Source organism: Capra hircus, chromosome 1 (genome assembly GCF_001704415.2).
Source record: "Capra hircus breed San Clemente chromosome 1, ASM170441v1, whole genome shotgun sequence".
Taxonomy (NCBI): domain Eukaryota; kingdom Metazoa; phylum Chordata; class Mammalia; order Artiodactyla; family Bovidae; genus Capra; species Capra hircus.
In genome coordinates, this window is record NC_030808.1 from 121,539,216 (window position 1) to 121,548,502 (window position 9,287).

Below are 9,287 nucleotides of genomic sequence, written 5' to 3' on the forward strand. Positions count from 1 at the left end.
GAGTTGGACTATAAAGCAAACTGAGCACCGAAGAATTGATGCTTTTGAACTGTGGTGTTGGAGAAGACTCTTGAGAGTCCCTTGGACTGCAAGGAGATCCAACCAGTCCATCCTAAAGGAGATCAGTCCTGGGTGTTCATTGGTAGGACTGATACTGAAGCTGAAACTCCAATACTTTGGCCACCTGATGCAAAGAGCTGACTAATTTGAAAACACCCTGATGCTGGGAAAGATGAGGGCAGAAGGAGAAGGGGATCACAGAGGATGAGATGGTTGGATGACACCACTGACTCAATGGACAAGGGTTTGGGTGAACTCAGGGAGTTGGTGATGGACAGGAAGGCCTGGCATACTGTGGTTCATGGGTTGCAAAGAGTTGGACACAACTGAGCAACTGAACTGAACTGAACCAATGAAACTTTTTTCTTCACCATTATCTTATTACAAATGAATATATTTGTGATCACGCTAATTCACTTCAGTTCTGTTTGACTCTGTGACCCCATGGACTGTCACCCATCAAGCTGCTCTGTCCATGGATTTCTCAGGCAAGAATAATGGAGTGCGATGCCATTTCCTCCTCCAGGGGATCTTCCCGACCCAGGGATAGAACCCACATCTCTTATGTCTCCTGTATTGGCAAGTGGGTTCTTTAGCACGAGTGCCACTAGCTTCATCAAAATTCTGGTGCAAGAGTTCCCATGTGTCAAAAGGCAGGCTGGTAGAGTACAATCTTCCCAGAAGAATAAAGGACCGCACAAATAAATGCAACTCCTGATATGGTATGATTTTAAATGATACTACTTTGCAAATGAATTCAGTTCACCATCTGAGTTTGCAAATATGTTTCTTTGCATATTTCTTCAATATCAAGCAGTTTCTTCTTTGTACCACAAAACAAAACAAAGAAAACAAAACAAAACAGAACTAAGTTTACATCATTAGTGGAAAGATTAATACTAAAGTTTTCTTTTTAAAAAAGTGTACATAAAATGTTGAATTACCATGAACACTAAACTAATGAAAGTAAGGGTGACATCTAACAAAATCGTAAGTAGCTGCCATATGTTGTGTTTTCAATGATGAATTCATTGGTGATTTGACTGCAAGTGATAACAAGCAAGCAGTAAAGTGATCAGAGGAGAAAGCAAGCAAAGAGCAAACATGATAAAGTGTAATTAAGTAATTGAGATTTTTCTCTATTGACTTTATATGCTATCAATAATGATCTCAGATTAACATGTGACATTCTTACTATAATGACTCATTAAGAAGAGGAAGGTATTATTGACCTTCTATGGGGGTTTGTCTAGTGGTTTTCCCTGCTTTCTTCAATTTAAGTCTGAATTTGGTAATAAGGAGTTCATGATCTGAGCCACAGTCAGCTCCTGGTCTTGGTTTTGTTGACTGTACAGAGCTTCTCCATCTTTTGCTGCAGAGAATATAATCAATCTGATTTTGGGTTCATGACATTGTACAGAAGACAGGGATCAAGACCATCCCCATGGAAAAGAAATGCAGAAGAGCAAAATGGCTGTCTGGGGAAGCCTTACAAATAGCTGTGAAAAGAAGAGAAGCAAAACGCCAAGGAGAAGAGGAAAGATATAAGCATCTGAATGCAGAGTTCTAAAGAATAGCACGAAGAGATAAGAAAGCCTTCTTCAGCGATCAATGCAAAAAAATAGAGGAAAACAACAGACTGGGAAAGACTAGAGATCTCTTCAAGAAAATTGGAGATATCAAGGGAACATTTCATGCAAAGATGGGCTCGATGAGGCACAGAAATGGTCTGGACCTAACAGAAGCAGAAGATATTAAGAAGAGATGGCAAGAATATACAGAAGAACTGTACAAAAAGGATCTTCACAACCTGGATAATCACGATGGTGTGATCACTCATTTAGAACCAGACATCTTGGAATGTGAAGTCAAGTGGGCCTTAGAAAGCATCACTACGAACAAAGATAGTGGAGGTGATGGAATTCCAGTTGAGCTGTTTCAAATCCTGAAAGATGATGCTATCAAAGTGCTGCACTCAATATGCCAGCAAGTTTGGAAAACTCAGCAGTGGCCACAGGACTGGAAAAGGTCAGTTTTCATTCCAATCCCAAAGAAAGGCAATGCCAAAGAATTCTCAAACTACCACACAGTTGCACTCATCTCACACGCTAGTAAAGTAATGCTCAAAATTCTCCAAGCCAGGCTTTAGCAATACGTGAACCGTGAACTCCCTGATGTTCAAGCTGGTTTTTGAAAAGGCAGAGGAACCAGAGATCAAATTGCCAACATCCACTGGATCACGGAAAAAGCAAGAGAGTTCCAGAAAAACATTTATTTCTGCTTTATTGACTATGACAAAGACTTTGACTGTGTGGATCACAATAAACTGTGGAAAATTCTGAAACAGATGGGAATACCAGACCACCTGACCTGCCTCTTGAGAAATCTGTATGCAGGTCAGGAAGCAACAGTTAGAACTGGACATGGAACAACAGACTGGTTCCAAATAGGAAAAGGAGTATGTCAAATCTGTATATTGTCACCCTGCTTATTTAACTTCTATGCACAGTACATCATGAGAAACTCTGGGCTGGAAGAAACACAAGCTGGAATCAAGATTGCCGGGAGAAATATCAATAACCTCAGATATGCAGATGACACCACCCTTATGGCAGAAAGTGAAGAGGAACTAAAAAGCCTCTTGATGAAAGTAAAAGAGGAGAGTGAAAAAGTTGGCTTAAAGCTCAACATTCAGAAAACGAAGATCACGGCATCCGGTCCCACCACTTCATGGGAAATAGATGGGGAAACAGTGGAAACAGTATCAGACTTTATTTTGGGGGGCTCCAAAATCACTGCAGATGGTGACTGCAGCCATGAAATTAAAAGACGCTTACTCCTTGGAAGAAAAGTTATGACCAACCTAGACACCATATTCAAAAGCAGAGACATTACTTTGCTGACTGAGGTCCGTCTAGTCAAGGCTATGGTTTTTCCTGTGGTCATATATGGATGTAAGAGTTGGACTGTGAAGAAAACTGAGCGCTGAAGAATTGATGCTTTTGAACTGTGGTGTTGGAGAAGACTCTTGAGAGTCCCTTGGACTGCAAGGAGATCCAACCAGTCCATTCTGAAGGAGATCAGCCCTGGGATTTCTTTGGAAGGAATGATGCTAAAGCTGAAGCTCTGGTACTTTGGACACCTCATGCAAAGAGTTGACTCACTGGAAAAGACTTTGATGCTGGCAGGGATTGGGGCCAGGAGAAGAAGGGGACGACCGGGGATGAGATGGCTGGATGGCATCACTGACTCAATGGATGCGAGTCTGAGTTAACTCCCGGAGTTGGTGATGGACAGGGAGGCCTGGCATGCTGCGATTCATGGAGTCCCAAAGAGTCAGACATGACTGAGCGACTAAAATGAACTGAACTGAACTGTGGGGGTTTATTTGTAATGAGTTACTTTATTTTGTTTAAATTTGGGATTCATAAAGGGGTATAACACTCAAACTCACCCTCTGACTCAGTAATCAAAAATTTGTTTTTTGTAAGCATGAGACCTTATAATCTGAATATGAAGTCCCTCCATTAACAGGGCTTCAAATTGTTCTTAGAGTTTTATTAAAGTGTCTCTTCTCTTGTTTTTGCTTGTGATACATCCAAAAAAGTTAATGTTTTCTATTAAAAATTGTTAGTCCAATGAACTTGATTCTTTTTAGGGCTTTTCATTACATTGTTTTGGTTAGTAATCTTATAATTGCTTATGCTTACTTTTAAGTAAGCTTGATAAGTAGTCATTTTATTTACTTTTTAAAAAGTCCTATATTTGTCTACTTTTCACTACTTCCTTTTTATTCTGTAAACCATTGAAATATGGTATCCATTCCTAGCATTCCAATAAAATTGTCCTTGCTAAGATTGGTAATGGGCTTTTTACTTATTAGACCCTCTGGAAACTGTTAAATATTTAACTGATAGCAAGAACAAATATATATTAAAACGTCTTTTGTGCTCAGATTTCCTGGATTTTCTTTGAAACCTAACAATGATCTCTTTAGTTAACTGTTTGATATTGGCTAAATAAGTAGAAATTTTATGGCCTAAATTTAACTCTTTTGTTGGTTTAGATTTGGGGTAAGTAAAAATTGTTTGACTTGTGCAAAGTGAAGAATCAAAACAGATAAGCTCATCAGATGGTGACTGATAAAGCTGTAGCTACAAGTTTAAACCTCAGGAAAAGATGTAGCCAGCAGCAGCCTGGTCACTCCCTTCCTGCTCACTGAAACAGAGCTCTGGAGCACTCCTTCTCTCTCTTTCTTGTCTACCCCTTGTTCCTCAACCCCCCCAAAAAGGGAACTACTATACCACAGGGTCCTGGAACCACATAGCGAAACACTACTTTATTTCCACTTAACTCATATCCACCCACTAGGCATTGGGTTGTGGTTAAGATCATGGGATATATTTTCTGTTTAGTGACTTCCTTTCCCTTCTAGGATAGGGAAGTAGAGGGCATAATAAATTAGACATTGTATTGAACTTAAAGGTCTGTGTAAGTACTCTTTTCCTTGTCATTAGATGCAAAAAATAAGACAGGATCTTATGACCTAAGTGCTATGTGCAAGACTCTGCTCCCAAACCATAATTTCTCATACCTCCTACAGTTGTGACACCACTGATCACTTCCTCATTAAAAGTCTCTCCCTCCTTAGTTTTAGAAATATTATACTTCTGTTATACATGGTGCTCTTTGTCCTTCCCCACTTACAGTTTCACCAGTGTTTAATGAGCTCATTAAACACTGGGGTCTCTTATTTCCATGTTTGACCCACTCCTCATGCTCCAAACTCAATACTGTAAGTCTGTTTCAATATATTCAACTATTGTGCATATTTCAAGTTTCCTCAACAGGTATGTAGGATCCACTGTCTCAGGTTTGATACCCCCAGGCATCTCACACTTGCCTAATCTAACTAGACTTTACTCCTAATCTCATTCTGTGATGTCTATATGTATGCACTGTCATCTATCCAGTTTTTCAAAATGAAGCCATTCTTAAAATAATCCCCTCTTTTTTTCCTCCCCCAAATCTGCTGTCACCAAGCAACATCTATATTTTTACTTTTTCCTATCTCTGGAATGCATCTTCTCCTTTCCGATTCCACTAAACATGATCTCTCTCGTTATTTTGCAGGAAAGTATTTTTGTCACTAAAATGACCTCCTTTCTCTTCCTACTCTACAAATCACTCTGTCACAATTTAGTCCTTCTTAAAGCAAGAAGTGACTTAGTATGTATGCAAAGCAAGAGCTTAATAGTGTCTTTTTCATACTTAAAATTGTATCATACTTCAGTCTCCAAGATCAAACCCAATCTCTTCAGCACAGTGTATGACCTCTAACTTGTGGTTCCTGCCCAACTTTTCCAGAAGTGATTAGTCTGGATGCTGATAGGTACTGTAACAAATTGTAATGACTTTTCTCAATCCAACTTTCTTTATCTTTCCCATCACTGACAAGGAGAAAATTTCTAATCCATGGGCAGCTTTCATTCACACAGTGTTTCAGGGCCACAAAACCTCTGATTTGTAGTTCTGTCATCTCTTAGAGTCTCAGCATAAACCAATGGAAGAGAAACAGTATGGTGAAGGCTCACCTGCTACTTAAGATTCTTAGCTTGGAAGTAATAACATTTGTTTCTTCTCAAACTCTGTTGGCTGAAATTCAGTCATATGGCCACATGTTAGTTGGCCAGTTCTCAGTAACAGTTCTATACCAAGGAAGAAGGAGCACAAACTTTGGTGAACGGTTTACTCTCTGCGTTAACACAGACCATCTTTCCATTCCGTGTCTTGCTCCCTCGTGCACTGCAGCCATACTTAACCCTCATAATCCTGAAACACACTATGTCTCTTGGCATATATTGCTGCCTTTTGCTCATGGCTATCTTCTACTCATCTTTAAAAACATAGCTGAGAAATCTTTTTGTGTAGAAAACCATTACAGAACTCTTATTTTTGGATTAACAACCTCCTTATGTATTCTACATTTTTTTGTTGCAATAGGTTCTTGGAAAATCTTGATAAATGCAATTATGTACATCATAATTTCAAAAATGTCCATTTCTCTTCTCAGTGGGACCTGAAAAATATGAGTATTAAAAATGAAGCCTGACTCATTTAGACCACTTCTTATTAAAAATTTTTGAAAATATTTTTTAGTAAAGTCAAATTTATGATTTTATAAGTAGCTTTTATCATACATCTGGCAATATACAGTTTGTTAAATAGGGGTATTTTGCTTATTTTTAATCATATGTAAAAAACCTGTAGAAGATGGTATAAAAATGATTTCCTTAGTAACTCATTACTTATCTTTCTGAAGAGACACAAGTGAGGCCATATAATTGAGTTCTGCACAAGGAAATGTAGACAGAAATATGTGTGTCAATTTCAAACTTGGCTCATAAAAACCTTTCATAGGTAACAACTTCTCCTTTCTTCTGCAGACTCAATGCCAAAGCCCAGAAAAATCTCAAAAACCATATATGAAATTTCCATGAGCCTGGGTCCTTGAGTGATGCTGTAAAACAGAGCCCCAAGTCCACCAATAGGGAACACTTCCATTTGGCTGTTGTGTCATGAAAAAACAAAACAAAACTATGTCATTGAAATTTTGAGGTTGATAATACCATCAGCATTATCCAAATATATGCCCAGTGTTAATGACTAAAAAATTCATATATGGTGACCTCTTGGAGAATTAAAAATCTTTGTTTACATTAATAACTCAAAATAGAAAATTTTGTCTAATGGTGAGCCTTAGGTACCCATATGTCAAGACCTCCTCATGCTGTTTCCCAGGAAATCTATTATACCAACTTCACCTTGGGGCTGTGGCACTTTCTTGGAGCTACTGGTTACAGCAGCTGGCCTAAACAGGAAAACAAAGAGCAAAAAAGAGGATTTTAGAATATGTTTAAGATTTTCAGTGGTACAGTGCTAAGATTACTTTATATTAATGCTGTGCCGTGCTAAGTTGCTTCAGTCATGTCCAACTCTTTGTGACCCTAAGGACTGCAGCCCACCAGGCTCCTCTGTCCATGGGATTCTTCAGGCAAGAATACTGGAGTGGGTTGCCATGCCCTCCTCCAGAGGATCTTCCTGACCCAGGGATTGAACCCATGTCTCTTAAGTTCTTTACCACTAGCATTGGCATTAGCAGATGGGTTCTTTACCACTAGCGCCATGTGGGAAGCCCACTTTTTATTAATAAATACTCTTAAATAGCTTAAACAGAAAGCAAGAATCATGAAGAGTTACAACCATGGTGTAAAATTATTAAGACATAAACCCCATCCAGGTAGAAGGGGATAGCAATATAGAAACTTGCTCATTTTGAGTAAGAAACCAGTTGAAAAACAAAATTAAATAGTCTTGGTGAATCCACAACCACAGGCCAGACTTCATAAAATAAAACATCTGGAACTATGTAAGTCAGGGTCAGCGCTACAACTCAAAGGGGTCATCAAGTTCTTGGGATCTTCCCACAAGTCCTATATGTATGTGTATGTATGTGTGTATATGTAAGTGTGTATTCTCTGGAGAGAATGATGCTAAAGCTGAAGCTCTAGTACTTTGGCCACCTCATGCGAAGAGTTGACTCATTGGAAAAGACTCTGATGCTGGGAGGGATTGGGGGTAGGAGAAGAAGGGGATGACAGAGGATGAGATGGCTGGATGGCATCACTGACTCGATGGACGTGAGTCTGAGTGAACTCCGGGAAATGGTGATGGACAGGGAGGCCTGGTGTGCTGCGATTCATGGGGTCGCAAGGAGTCGGACACGACTGAGCGACTGAACTGAACTGAACTGATATATGTATTTGTGTATGTATGTACAAGCTTCCCTGGTAGCTCAGCTCAGTTCAGGAGCTTAGTCATATCCAACTCTGTGACTGCACAGACTGTAGAATGCCAGGCTTCCCTGTCCTTCACCAACTCCTGGAGCTTGCTCAAACTCATGTCCATCGAGTCAGTGATGCCATCCAACCATCTCATCTTCTGTCGTCCCCTGTTCCTCCTGCCTTCAGTCTTTCCCAGCATCTGGGTCTTTTCCAATGAGTCAGTTCTTCTCATCAGGTGGCCAAAGTATTGGAGTTTCAGCACCAACATCAGTCCTTCCAATGAATATTCAGGACTGATTTCCTTTAGGATTGACTGGTTTGATCTCCCTGCAGTCCAAGGGACTATCAAGAGTCTTCTGCAACACCATAGATCAAAAGCATTGATTCTTCAGTTCTTGGCGTTCTTTATAGGCCAACTCTCACATCCATACATGACTACTGGAAAAACCATAGCTTACTAGACGGAGCACGTATATATATGTATGTGTGTATATATACATGTAAATATGTGAATACACACAATTATATTTAAAATTAGGTAGGAATGCTTCTATAGAAATCTTCAAGATTTTTCCTCAGCCAAATCTGAGAAATATGCCGACATATGCGCCAATAGCAGGCAAAGGAGACAGGCTAGTGTCACCATGATTGCCCACCAATCAAAATTCATGCTTCAGACTAGGACCTTTGTTCCATGAATGCACTGCTTCCCAGTATCTGACCAAAATAGGATATCTTAACCAAGTGGTTCTTAAAGTGAGGTACATAGGATAACATTATCAACATCACATTTGAATTTACCGGAAAAGCACATTCCAGGCCCCATCCCAAACTATAGATTGACTCAGAAAATTGAAGATAGTGCTTCACAAATTGAGCTTTAACAAGAATTTCAGGTGGTTCTGATGCACATTAAAGTTTGAGAACCACTACTTTACCCTATAAAAGCAGATGCTGAGTTTTGGGTAGGCAACTAACAGTTTATGCTATGCATAGACATTTTCTAATTAAAGATATTTTCTAATTAAAAGTACTTTTCTTTAGAGATCATAATAAAATGAAAGCAAATGTAGTTAAAACAAAAACCAAAGCTATTAAAAGTACAAGAACAACAAGAAAATGTTAATGTACAGAGGGAAACAAAATCTTAACATGTTTGTGAAAATAGGAAGAAGCAGATATAACTATTTTATAATAGGAAGTTAAGTGTGTAAAGAGGGGTGTAAGAGGAAAGAGATCCAACTTAGCACCACAGAATCTCAGTGAGACTGTCCTAAAGACTGAAGACTTCCTGATTTCAAACAAAAGGGTGAATAAAGCTGAAATTATAGATCAAAATGAGAAATGCTTGGAAGTCCATATTCAAGAGGCCGAAGCACCAAC